This window comes from Nannospalax galili, unplaced genomic scaffold (genome assembly GCF_000622305.1).
Source record: "Nannospalax galili isolate Female #2095 unplaced genomic scaffold, S.galili_v1.0 scaffold854, whole genome shotgun sequence".
In the NCBI taxonomy this organism is placed as follows: Eukaryota; Metazoa; Chordata; class Mammalia; order Rodentia; family Spalacidae; genus Nannospalax; species Nannospalax galili.
In genome coordinates, this window is record NW_008334957.1 from 2,228,255 (window position 1) to 2,242,608 (window position 14,354).

A 14,354-nucleotide genomic window follows, 5' to 3' on the forward strand; every position below is an offset into this window, starting at 1 on the left:
TGGGGAGCTCCCCTTGGGGAGAAGAGTGAGACATATGCTAGCCTGCATTGCTCTGGTTCTTGCCTCCACTTGCCAGTGTAGAACAGAACTCACCAACACACAGACACTCACACAGATATACACACATACAAACACACACAAACATATATACAAGCACACATACAAGCATACAGCTAAACACACATACATAAATACAAATACATGCAAGCACACATGCACAAATACACACACAAGCATACACAAACACACACAAACATGAGAACACATATAAACACACATGAACACATACACAGACATACATGCACACAAGCACACACATGAATATGCATACAAACACACCCAGACATACACACATACTCACGCATAGACACAAACACATACATACAAACATGCATACATAAATACACATACCTGCATGCAAACACAATCATACAAGGATTAAAAACATGCATGAGAACATAAACACACATGCACAGGCTGTCAATTACACCTCTGCTTTCCCATGCAAACAATTATATTCAAAGATACAAACATGCATGCAAACACACACATGCACCAGGTCACCAGTTACATATGTGCTTTCCCAGGAGCTCACCTGTGCTAACAGTCCAATCAGCTAACATTATCTCCCTCTTCCCTTATTCTGTTTCTCATTGCTAGCTATTACAGCATTCCCCCGGTGTGTCAAGTCAGCCTTCCAGCCCTGCCTCCCTGACTAAGGGCCAATACATGTACCAGACCACCCAACTGCATCCTCTATGGATAGATACATCTGCCAAGCACCTCCTTCATTTGCCTTGGGTGTTGCTGTTCCTGCAAAGTGCCTGTCCTCTGGCACCACCTACACTGGGTCCCAAAGCTTTGGACAACCAGGGTAACCAAAGCTACTCTTACTTCCGGAGCACATTGGGGGTAGGGGTGGGGTGGGGAAATCTGCCTCTCTCCATTCCTGTGCCCTACTGAGGAGCACTGAATTTATCACCCTATATAGAGGCATGAGGGGATTTATTATGGGAATCTGGTTCCCATGAGTCTAAAGACCAAGACATCTCACAATATGCCATCTACAAGACAGAGAATTTTCAGGTGATGTAATTCAATCTGAGCCTGCAGGCCTGAGAACAGGGAAGCCAATGGTGCAAGCCCCAGAGTCAAAAGGCCTGAGAACTAGGATGTTTGAAGTCAGAAGACAGGTATCCCTTCCTCCACCTTTCTGTTCCATACAGGACCCCAATGAACTGGACAATGCTCACATACACTAGTGAGGGCAATCTTCTTCAGTTCACCTATTCAAAAGTTAATATCTGAAGAAAACACCATCATAGACACAATCCCTGACCACTATGGTCAGAATAGACAAGGCCTCTCTGATCTGTGTAACCTTGAACACCACTGATTTCACTGTATAGTTATCACTGATCTTCCTGATGTCCCCCCTCACTACAGTGGAGATTGTGTCTCTTATCCCTGCAGGTTCAGGGCCTAGTCATGTAGGCCACTGAAGGCACCAGGCATACATGTGAGATACCTACATATACACAGGCAAACACAGGCCCACATGTGGTATACTTACATACACAGGCAAAACATTTATACACAAAATAATTGAAAATAAAATGTTTCAATCTCTCATCACTTTAAGTTCAGAAAAAAATGTTTACAAGAGCTAGATGGTAACTTGACCTACTCACGATTTCTTGGCCTAAGAATAGTGTGTTGTAGACTTCCTACTGCTGACCAACTGTCGCAGCTGTTTGTTAGGTTGGCACTTCATGTTTTGGGATGGATTTCTCTGTTACTGAAGTTGAGCAGCAAAGAATATAATTTGCTGTAGATTTTCTTTTGTAGAAAATGTTCCTAACACATAAAATTAACAATGTAATGTTTTTTGCCCCGTGTCTTTTCATTTTTTAAAATTTGTTTGATTTATTATTCTTATTTTATGTGTATGAGTGTTATGCCAGTTCCAGGGGATCCAACACCCTCTTCTGACCTCTATGGGCATTGCATGACACAGGTGCACTTACATACATGTAGGTAATATAGTCATACAGATAAAATAAAATAAAAATAATAAATAAAATATTTTAAAATAAATATTATCTTTATTTAATGTTTTGTTTGCTTGTTTGTTTTTTGTACAGTTGGACCATTAAACTATATGGGCCCGTTGACCTTTTTGGAGATTCTTACCCACTTCTGCATGTCTATGCTGGGATTTTGTCTGGTTTGAACTTGTGTGGACTTGTGCATGCTGTCACCATTGCTGTGCGTTCATATGAGTAGCTGACCTGATGTCTAGAAAACTCTATTTTCTTGTGGTCATCCACCACCTCTGGGTCTATGATCTTTCCATCTCATCTACCCCAATGATCCCTGAGCCTTGGGAGGCGGAAGTTTGATATAGGGTCCTATTCAGGGGTAAGTACTCTACAGCCTCTTGTTCTCTGCATGTTCGGCAGTTGTAGGTTTCTGTGTTAGTTACCATCTGTTGCAGAAGGAAACATCTCTGTTGAGAGTGGACAGATGCATTATTCTATGAGTATAACACTAAATCATTAAGAGTCAGTTTAATACAATAACTATTTAGTAGAAAACTAGTATAGGTTCTCCCGATAGCCTGTGACCTGGTTAGCTTCAGGTTCCTAAGCCTGCTATCAATGTCAGGTATGAGCTCCATCCTAGGAAGAAGACCTTAAATCCAACTGAAGAATGGTTGATTACTCCCATAATTCAGAAGAAATTTTTAAAAGATTTAATTTATTATTATTTGTATGTATGTATGTGTGCATGCACACCTGTGTGAAGGTACTCAAAGCAGCCGTAAGAGGGTGTCAGATTCCCTGGAGCTGGAGTTACAGGCAGTTGTGGGTACTGGGAACTGAACTCTGCAAAAGAAGGAAGTACTCTTAACTATTGACCCATCTCTTTAGCCTGGGTCAGAAGAAATTTTTGAATACTTATTTCATAATTTCATGATCATAGTTCTTAGTTAATAGATCTTATATTTCTTCTAGAGTCAGTTCTGGCAATTGGTTGTGCTACTAGAAAACTATTAATTTAATCTTTTGTAAAATGATTAGATCCATTTTCATTGTATTAACCCAAATGTTTTCAGTATTTCTCTTATCTATTGATAAACCCCTCCATTGAAAACTTTTTTATAATAGAACATTTGAACACACAAATATATAATAGTATAATGAATCCCCAAGTCTCAAAAAATCTCCTTACATTCTCTCTCTCTCTCTCTCTCTCTCTCTCTCTCTCTCTCTCTCTCTATACACACACACACACACACACACACACACACACACACACACACATTCTTCTGTACCTCCTATCAGTAGTTCTCCTAGAATATTTTAATGGAAATCATGATGGCTAAATATCCATGATGGCTAAATATCCAAATGAAATTGATCCAGTTTTTAAACACAGCCATGGCATCATTTTTGTACCTAATGGAATTAACAATCCCTGAATTCTAATAGTCAATTTACATTCAAATTGTCATGGCTGTTTTAAATATTTTGTTCTTGTTGCTTTTCCAGTTTATTCAAAACAAAATTTATGTATTGCATTTAGTTTATGTCATTTATTTATTTATTTATTTATTTATTTATTTATTTATTGGTCCCCTTTTTTTTGTGCTGGGACTAAAGGCGTGCACCACCAAGCTCGGCCTTAGTTTATGTCCTTATTCTCTAAAATAATTCTGTGTGTGCATGCATGTGTGCATGTGTGTACATGCATATGTGTGTGTATGTGTGAGTGTATGTGTGTGTGATATTAATTTGTCAGAGCAATGGAGTTATCACTAACTACAGTATTCAAATTCTGAATTGAGTGCTCTGCTCCCCTGTGAGAACATTCAATTTGTCCTTTATTGTCTGAATTTCCCATAAAATGCTAGCGATATCTAAATTCATCAAAACTGATAATTATATCTAGGTTCCATGGTTTTGAAGGAATACCTCAAAGTCATAGTCGATGCTATGTATGCTTTTGTTTTTGTTTTTTGTTTTGTGTTTGAGACAGGGTCTTCCTATAGCCCCAGCTGGCCTGAATTTGCTATGTAGACCAGGTTGGCCTCAATTTCCTGCCTCTGTCTTCCAAGTGCTTGGACTAAAGGCATATACCACCACACCTGGCCTTGTATACTTTTTGTAATAGGATCGTTCATGAAACATCTTCTATTAAAATTTCAACAATATGACATCATAAAGCTCTACTTAAATGTCTCAAAGAACTAGAAAAGACTTGATATAACTTGATTATAGCAGTCTCCAAAATGGATCATTCAATGGGAATACAGGTAGATATATCTCCTACTGATCTTAAAATTCCCATCTTAATGCAAGGCAGCTGATATGTGGATTTTCTAAACTGTAAATTTTCTAAAATTTATCAAGAAGTTCCAATGGTTTGGGAAGCCTTTAATAACTGTTGTCCTCACTTATAATTTAGTAGGTGCTATAAACATAATACTCTAATTCTATCTATAAATAAAACACATTTGTATTCACTGAACTTCTTCCAAAAATCATTTCTTTCCTCTTTTTTCCTTTGACTTGGTTTAGGGGGTATTTCATTCGTGGGAATGCAACTATGTCAACTCAGGGCCAGAGAAATTAAAAGTATCCACATTCATTAGTTCACTTTAAACTTTGCAGTTTGTCTGACACAAACCCCCTAAGTCTCTAGTTCACTTTAAACTTTGCAGTTTGTCTGACACAAACCCCCTAAGTCTCTTGTCCCTATGTGAGTCTTGGCTCTGTGTATTCACCTACTGTGTGCACTGTGTTTTTCATGGAAACTATTTTATATAATATACTACTACATACACTGTATACAAACATCTGAGCCATCTTTCCAGCCCCAAGAAATTTCAAGAGTACTTTGCTCGATTTTCATTTTGCACACCAAACTCTCCAAATTAACCTCTGTGCATGATCCCTGTTATAATTAAGTTGTTTTGATTAAGTTTCAGTGCCTACACTTAGACAAATTACAGCTGCAGTAACTGCAAAGGCCTGAACCAGCAGGTGCATTCATGCAAAGTCTGCCAGAAATTCTTGAGGAGTCACAGAACCTTGGAAAGATGCCAGAAAGATGGGTGATGGGAAAATGTACTGACTTTCTATAGGAGGATAAATACCAAAAGATTAGTCTGACACTATCTGTAGGGAGCCATGGGCCCTCTGCCCAGAAATAGTAACTATTGTCTGCCTCAACCTTGTAAATTTGTTCATCCTGTAAAAACATCCTGCCTTGTGGTCTGGCTGTGGAAGGTGTGGTAAACAGCGGAACTTACCCGCCCAGCTTCTTTCGCCCTCTGCTTCCCTATAAAAGCTTTGTACAAACGTTCAATAAAGAGAAGAGACTTGAAAGTGGAGTGAACCTCATCTTGGCGTCCGTCCGTGTTGTCCTTTCCTTTCCTCGGCTCTGCTGGTCAGAGTCGTGGCTTGCGGCAACTATCTAGTGACAAAAAGTAACGTAAGAATATTGAAATAATTTGGAAGCATTTGGGAGACAATTACGTTTAGACAGCATGATTGCACTAAAAATAATTCATGGCAAACAAGGCTAATTTAATTTTTATCATGGACTGGAGAGATGACTCAGCTAGTAAAGTACTTGCTGTCAAGCCTGACGACCTGAGTTTGATCCCCAGAACTCACATGGTAGAAGGAGAAAACTGATTCCTGCAAGGTATTCTCCGACCTCTGGGCTGAAGAGATGGTCCAGGGGTTAAGAGTGAATATTGCTCTTGCAGAGGACCACAGTTCAATTCTTAGCACCCATATCAGGCAGTTCACCAGCCTGTAACTCCAAGTCCAGGGGATCCAATGCCCTCTTCTGACTTCTATGGGCACCTGCATCACACGCATAAACTCACACACACACACACACACACACACACACACACACACACACACAGATAATTTTAAAATAAATTTGTTGAAGCTAGAGAGATGGCTCAGCAGTTAAGAGCATAGGTTGCTCTTGCAGAGGATCTGGGTTCCATTCCCAGCACCAACACAGGAGCTAACAACCATCCATAACTCCAATTCCAGGGGATCTTACACCCTCTTCAGGCCTCCACAGGCATTGTACTCATGTGAGGCACTTACATCCATGCAGGCAAAAACACTCATACACATAAAAATGAATAATTATTTTTAAAAGCAAGTGTTCTCTGACCTCCACACACCTGCCATGGCATATACACACACAAATAAGTTAAATAAATAGAGGTAATTTTTGTCATACTGAGGTTTTTTGTTTTGTGGTGTTGGGGACTGAAACCAGTGCCTGTGTGTGCTAGGTAAACCCTCTACTACTGAGCTTTAAGTATTTGTAGTCTGGATTGGATGCTGTGTTGTCTTGTGGTATCATTCAGCTTGTTCCTTTATTGTCTAAATTTCTCATAAAATGATAGCTGGTCCTGTTTTGTTGCATTTTCAATGTTTTATTAGCATATATTAATTATACATTAAATGGATTTCATTATGAGATTTTCAAATACGTACATAATGTATTTTGATCACACTCACCACCCATTATTCTCTCTTGCCCCTTCCAATGCCCACTGATTCCCTTCCTCTTCCCATCCCCCTTCTGCTAAATTCTTTACATTCTCTGAAAAAATATGCTTGAAACAGGAAGTTATATGTATCAGATTTTGTGGGCTCTGGCTTGTGCCCTGCCAATCTTATGATTACCCTCACATTCTCTTTCTTTTTTCTCTTTTATTTTATGTGTACGAGTATTTTGGTCTGCATGTATTAAGTGCACCTGTGTTGTGCAATGCCCACAGAGGCCAGAAGAGGCTGTCAGATAATCTGGAACTGATGTTATGGACAGTGGTTAGCCACCATGTGTGTGCTGGGAACCAAACCCAGGTCTTCTACAAAAGCAGCCAGTGCTCTTAACTGCTGAGCCATCTCTCCAACCCCCAAATTTTATTATTTTTGATGATCAGTATCAATGATTAATTCTTTCTGCTGCTAAAATTTGTTCCATTTTATGTCAGAGGCACCTTGAAGACAATTGTATCATCCTTTGACATGATTCATTCCTCTTCTAGTTTTAAAATGTTTAAATAGCAAAATATAAACTCTATGAACTTAAAAAAATTAAGGAAAATTCAGCCAGGCGTGGTGGCGCATGCCCTTAATCCCAGCACTCTGGAGGAAGAGGCAGGTGGATCTCTGTGAGTTCAAGGCCAGCCTGGTCTACATAGCAAGTTCCAGGACAGCTGGGGCTACAGGGAGACCCTGTCTCAAAAACAAAAAATTAAGGAAAATTGAAGCCTATTCTCTGAATTTGAGGTTGGAAGACAGATTATTTTTTCCCAATTCTCATTCTGGTTCATATGACTACATGGGCAATTGTGACTATATATGTCATCATAGTAACATGTAATGTGTTCAAAGTGTGTGGCTTCTTCAGAGAACTCAGGACCCCCACACAATTCACACAGGAGTAAGTAGAGCTCATATTATTGTCTCCAGCTTTTGAATGAGGAGAGATAAATAAGTGACACACGTAGCTAAGCAGTCAACCCAGGATCAGATTTTACCTTTCACAGTTGAAAACCAAACTTATGTTTTTCAAAAATACAGATTCCAGGCTGGGTGTGGTGCTACACACCTTTAATCCCAGCACTTGGGAGGTAGAAGCAGGCAGATCTCTGTGAATTCAAGGCAGCCAGGGCTACATAGCAAGACCCTGTCTCAAAAAAAAAAGTAGATTCCAGATCATATCTATGATAATACACACAAGATGGTGATGCCTGCATAAAAACAGCCTGTCTGTTAGCATCCATTTCAACCAAGAGTGGGGCCTGAACTGTTCTAAGAACTTGTTCCTTCAGAGTTCTCCTGGAAGTATGCTCTCAAAGGCCTTCATCTCTATTTATTGAAATCATATGTCCCATGAGGAAGCAAAAGAGGAATTTTTCTTATCAGGAAATATGCCCTTTCTGACCCCTACATCCCTAGGCAGAACACATTACCACAAACAGATGTTAGTCTAATCCCACCTGTTGTTTACAACATAAATGGGATAATTCTTGTTGCCTCTAACAAATATTAGTTTTTCACTGCTTGCAGCACTTGATATGCACAAAACATACACACACACACACACACACACACACACACACACACACACACACACACACACACCCTCCTACTGAGCTTATGATTTCTAGGAAGTAGTAAGACCCAATGGAACTGTTACAAACAGGAATAAAGGACAAGGATGAGAACCAGCATTTCTCTTCAAAGGCTGGTAAGTTCTCAATTCCACTAATTACTGAAAGATGTTAGGGAAATGTCTGTGTTCAAAGAAATTTGTGCCCAAACTCATTACAGAAAAGAACACCTTTCTGACAAAAGCCAGCACTTCCTTTCATGAATATTTTACATGGGGGTCAGTGAAATGGCTCACTGGGTAGGGGCACTTGCTGCCAAGCCTGACAACTTGAGTTCAATCCCCAGGACCTACATAGTAAAAAGAGAAAACAGACTCCCATAGGATGTCTTCTGACCTCTTCGTGCACATTGTAGCATGATGGAGCACACACACATTCACATACACATGAATGCAGAATAAAATTTTAAAATGCAAATCCTCCTAGGATATTTTCAGGTACTCTTGGTTTCCAGTAGTTAAGCTCCCATGGACTCATCTCTCCACCCTCAGTCTTAAGTGAAATGAGAGGGTCACCCCTGAAAGAGGACATGGGATCCAAGAAGCAGGAACCCCACAATGGCAGGAAATGGACACAGGAGTACCTGGGAGGAAGGGCAGCCACTGGAGCAGGTCAGAGGACTCTAAGAGATGCTGCTAGAAAATTCAGCCGGTAGGAAACAGGACGAATTCAAAAACCCCAAGAGGAGCTTCAACAGGTCAGCGGGGTTCAAGGTTGTACAAGTGACAAGGTCATAGCAAAGCACCGAAGCAAACAAAGATGGCGACTTAAGCCCCTGGGAACACATTAAAGTTTGTGCGGCACGGGGTTGGGGATTTAGCTCAGTGGTAGAGCGCTTGCCTAGCAAGGCAAGGTCCTGGGTTCGGTCCTCAGGAAAAAAAAAAAAAAAAAAAAAAAAAAAAAGGCAAAAAAAAAAAAAAAAAAAAAAAAAAAAAGAAAAAAAAACAAGAAAGGAAAAAAAAAAAAAAAAACAAAAAAAACACAAGGCCACTAAAGTTTGTGCAGCAAAGGGAAAGAAGTCCCAGTAATTATATCGCCCTACTGCGAAAATCACGTTCAGGGGCTTCAGAGATGGCTCAGCAGTTAAGAGCTCTGCTGTTCCAGAGGACTTTAGTTTACATTCCAGCACCCACATCAGGTGACTCACAACCACCTATAACTCTAGCTCCAAGGGTCCAATGCCCTCTTCTGGCCTCCTCAGGCACCTGTAAGCATGTGCACTAACACACACACACACACACACACACACACACACACACACACGCACACACACACAAATGAAAATAGGTCTTTTTTTTTAAAAAAGAAAGCCATGTTCAGATTCCTGATGTAAGCGTTGAATAATGAGCTAAACAAAATTAAAATATAACAGTATTGGGAAATTGGGGGAGAAATGGTAAAGGGAAATAAATTCTTTCTATAATGACGAGAGGTTAATATAATACTGAAAACTCTAAGTTTAAGCAGTGTAGGGTTTTTTTCTTTTTAATGTAACATGGGCGTGGAGATATAGCTCAGTTGGTAGAGTTCTTGCCTAGCATTCAAGAAACCCTAAGTTGGATCCCTAGCACCACACAAACTAGGCATGGTGGTACAAGTCTATAATCTTACACTCAGGAGTAGGAAGATCAAAAGGTCAAAGTCACCCTCAGACATAGCAACTTCAAGGCCAGCCTGGGCTACAGGAGACCCCGTCTCAAAAACCAAACAAACTGGCCATGATGGCATTCACCTTTAGTCTCAGCACTTGGGAGGTAGAGGTAGGTGGATCTCTGTGAGGATGAGACCAGCCTGTCTACATAGTGAGTTCCAGGCCACCTGAGACTACAGGGAGACCTGTCTCAAAAATAAAATTAATTAAGTAAATAATGAAGTATGTAATAAAAGTGATTATGAAAGAAACAAAAAATGAATCAATAAAAGAAGTTGGTTAACATAAATATTGTATTTGTAACATAAAGATTAAAATCTTTTTTTCTGAGACAGTGTCTCATGTAGCACAGGCTAGCTTCAAACTCCATATGCAGCTGAAGATGATCTTGAACTCCTAATCCTCCTGCCTCCACCATTCAAGTGCTGGGATCACAGGGATCCACTGCCATGCCCAGGAAAAGTAAATACATGAATAAATAATTTTAAGTAGGGAAATATGATGCCATCCCTCCTCCTCTTCTTTCAGATCCTCTGCGCTCATCCCAGTTCTCACTCTCAAATGATGACCCTCGTGCCAGTCCCTACATCTAGTCAGCTGGAGAAGGTTTAAATGGTTTTAAATGTGTCACCAGTCAGGAAAATAGCAGAACCTGTGCCAGTCCCTACATCTAGTCAGCTGGAGAAGAAGGTTTAAATGGTTTTAAATGTGTCACCAGTCAGGAAAATAGCAGAACCCAATCACACATAAAAGCTTAGTTCCTCCTTAGAACTCTCAAGAATCAGTCAACAATTTACTGCAAATGGAAGTTGTGGTGTCACCTTCAAATGACCCCGTTAAGGATTTATGGTCCACCTTCCTGTAACCCTGTGTTTCTTTCTACTGATCTTCTCCAGAAAAGCTCTGGACCAGCATGTGTTGACCTCTAGGACTTCCTTCGGCTTTTATTCCATGTTTATTTTCACTTGCCTTGCTACTCCCCTTGGCAGGTGCCCCTGTTAATATCTGACCCATACAAGGGGTGTTCAGCCAAAGACAGTCCTCAGTCAAACTGTGGTCTGAGACAGATGGTGGGGCCTCATTGACACCCCCGGGAAAGTGGATTACATTTCCAAGGAGGTCCCGGTAACAGCTGTGTTCCTTTGATCAAAACATTAAGAAACAAGCCCTCACGTACTCCTCAGGACAAAAATGTACAGGCCCCTGGATCAAGTGCAGGCATGTCAAATAGTCCACAGGACTTCCTATGCAGTGAATACCAATGATCTCAGAAGAGTTGCTGAAGCAGAGGACAGCATGGGAGGAGGCCTCCACAGGGGACAGGGAGGGTCTTCAGGAGTAGACCTTTGTGCACGCAGAGTCTGCAGCCATATGGGCACATAGTAGAATTCAATAGATATTTATTGAACCAGTGATTGAACAAATAGGCTACTTTTCTGTCTGGTGTGCACTCATGCTTCAAGACTCAGTTCATCTATCTCTTGCAGCGTTTTCCTTGACCCGTCCAAATCCTCTTCTCTATGCTGCGGCACTTTGAACAGCATTATGGTTACTTGGTTGTATCTGTTCCCTCACTATAGGACTTGATTCCCTGAGAGCTAAGGCTGTGCTTTACTTATCTCCATGTCCAAGCAGACTAGTATGGTGCCTGTTTTTTAATTCATGCATCCATTCATTAAATAGGATCCATTCATTACTAGGAGCCTAGGGACTCTAAATGTCCACAGGTCTGGAATGTGCTATGGGAATAGAGCAGTGAACAAGACCTGAGCCTTCTCTACCCACAAGTTTTTGTTCTATTAAAGATTAAGATACATGTGATGTGTGCAGTGGTAAAGATCGTGAGTGTATTGTGGGAGTAAGTGAAAAGCACTCATTAAGTCAAAAATTTTTAAATGTTCAGAAAAAGGCTCCTTGACTATAGGGTTCTCCCCGGAAAAACAAAGACCATCTAAAGAGTGGATAGACGAGAAGCAGGAAGGGACCACAGTGTCTTGTGAGCCTGGTGTACTTTGTGTTCCTGAAGGTGGCCTTAAGCACCTGCTGTTCTGCTTATTTAGATCTGTTTCACCTCCAGTCACAGAATCACAGACTATTGTTGATCAAAAAGGAGCCCAGAATGCCTAGTTCAAGCCCACTTCTTAGACAAATCTGAACACTGGAGTACACACGGTTTGGCCTTCATGTCATGTTTCAACGCATGCTCACCACTGTCCAACTGGAGCCCAACAGCCCTGTGAGGCGGCATCGTTCTTTTTATATTAACAGATGGAAAACTGAGGTGCAGACAGAATTAGCATCCGGGAGAACAGGAGTCAGGTCTTCTGGTGACTCCCAGTGCTCATTCTGTCATGCCCTAGCTCATGACTGAAGTCACATCAGCAGGAACCAAGCCAGCAGCAGATGCCTCCTCTTCCAAAGACCCTTCCAGAAGGCAAGAGCACTGTGACACCTGATAGGGCTTGACTGCTGCTAACTACCCACAGCCTGTCCAATGACAAGAACACTTGTGCTGAGTGAATCCTTTACCAGGAGCCTGAGGACTCTGAAATGAAAGGGCGCAGCTAGTCCTCATGTGGTATCAGATTACAGGTCAGGCTTGTTACAAATTTTTTTAAGAGGAATGTTAATTTTACCTATATAAAAATTGAAATTTTTGAGTCAGGTATAGTAGTACATACCTTTAATCCCAACACTTATGAGGTAGAGGCAGGAGGATCTCTGTGAGACTGAGTCCAGGCTGGTCTACATAGCAAGTTTCAGGCCAGCTGGAACTACAGGGAGACCCTATCTCAAAAAACCAAAAATGAAAAAATTAAAATTTTTACAAAATTTTCAGAGTAAAAGTAGAATTCTATAAACAGAGCTAAAAGATAAGCCATTAGTTTATAATCCTGGTTTGTAATCCTGGCTACTCGGGAGGCTGAAGCAGGAGGATTGCAAGGTCAAGACCTGCTTGGATCTTGAATATAGCCAAAGCCAGTCTGGGCAACTTAGTGAAACCCTGTCACAAAAGAAAAAATGTTAAAAGAGGGCTGGAGATGGAACTCAGTGGTAGAGTGTTGCCAAAGCTGCATAAAGCCCTTGAGTTCAAACAGTACTGAAGGGAACTGGGCGTGGTGGCACACTCTAATCAGCACTGAGGAGGCAGAGGCAGGCAGATCTCTGTGAGTTTGAAGCCTGCCAGCCTGATCTACATAGCAAGTACCAGGCCAGCTGGGGCTACAGGGAGACCCTATCTCAAAAAAGACCAAACTAATTAATAATAATAATAATAACAATAATAATAATAATTACTGAAGGGAAAAAATAAACCATAGCCTGGGGAAAATGGTAACTTGAGATTAGAGCCATTAAAAAACATTCAGAGTCCAAGGAATAAGAAGTCAACAAGAAGATTAATAACTCACTCAAAGAATGGGAAAGGATATTATGCTGGTTAGTTTTTGCCAACTTGACACAAACTAGAGTCATCTGTGAAGAAGGACCATCAGTTGAGGAATTTCCTTCATCAGATTGGTCTTTGGGCACGACTGTGGGGCATCTTCTTGATGGCTAATTGACATGGAAGGCCCAGCCCACTGTGGGCAGTACCATCCCTAGGCAGGTGTGCCTGAACTGTATTTAAAAAGTAGCTGAGCAAGCCAAGGGGAGCAAGCCAGTCAGCAGTGTTCCTCCATGGTCTCTGCTTGAGTTCCTGCCTCTAGGTTCCTGCCTTGGTTTTCTTTAATGGAGGATTATAACCTATAAACCAAATAAACTCTTCCCCTAAGTTGCTTTTGGTCAGTATTTTATCACAGTAACAGGAAACTAGCTAACAGAGATCAACAGGCAACTCACAAAAACAATACATTTTAATGGCCAAAAGTCTCATGAAAATGCTTATTGTTAACTAAGATGCATAGTAAAACAAATAAATTTTTCACCCAAATCAGATCTATAATTTTTTAAAATTTTTTAAAAATTATTTTATTTACTTTTATTTTATGTGTATGCGTGTATTGCCTGCATATAGGTAAGTGCACCCGTGTTGTGCCATGCTCGCGGAAGACAGAAGAGGCCGTCAGATCCCCTAGAACTGGAGTTACGGACAGTTGTTAGCTGCCGTGTGGGTGCTGGGATTCAAACCCGGTCTTCTGCAAGAACAACCAATGTTCTTAACTGCTAAGCCATCTCTCCAGCCCCGGAATTTTTCACTCTTTCAACAAAAAGCCCTGCCGACCTCCCTCTGCCTTTCCGAACATGGGAAGATCTGCTGTTAAGTCAGTCTGTACATGATATGCTGTCATGAAAACTTTATACTCTCGGTCACCTACCTACCCTTTCACCTACCAAATATTTCTCTATCATCTGTCATCTGTCTACTTAGTACCATTGTGTCTACAGTCTATCAAGTACCTATGTACGTACCTTTTCTTTCTTTCTTTCTATCTACCTATCCTTCCATTAATCCATCCATCCATCCATCATCCATCCATC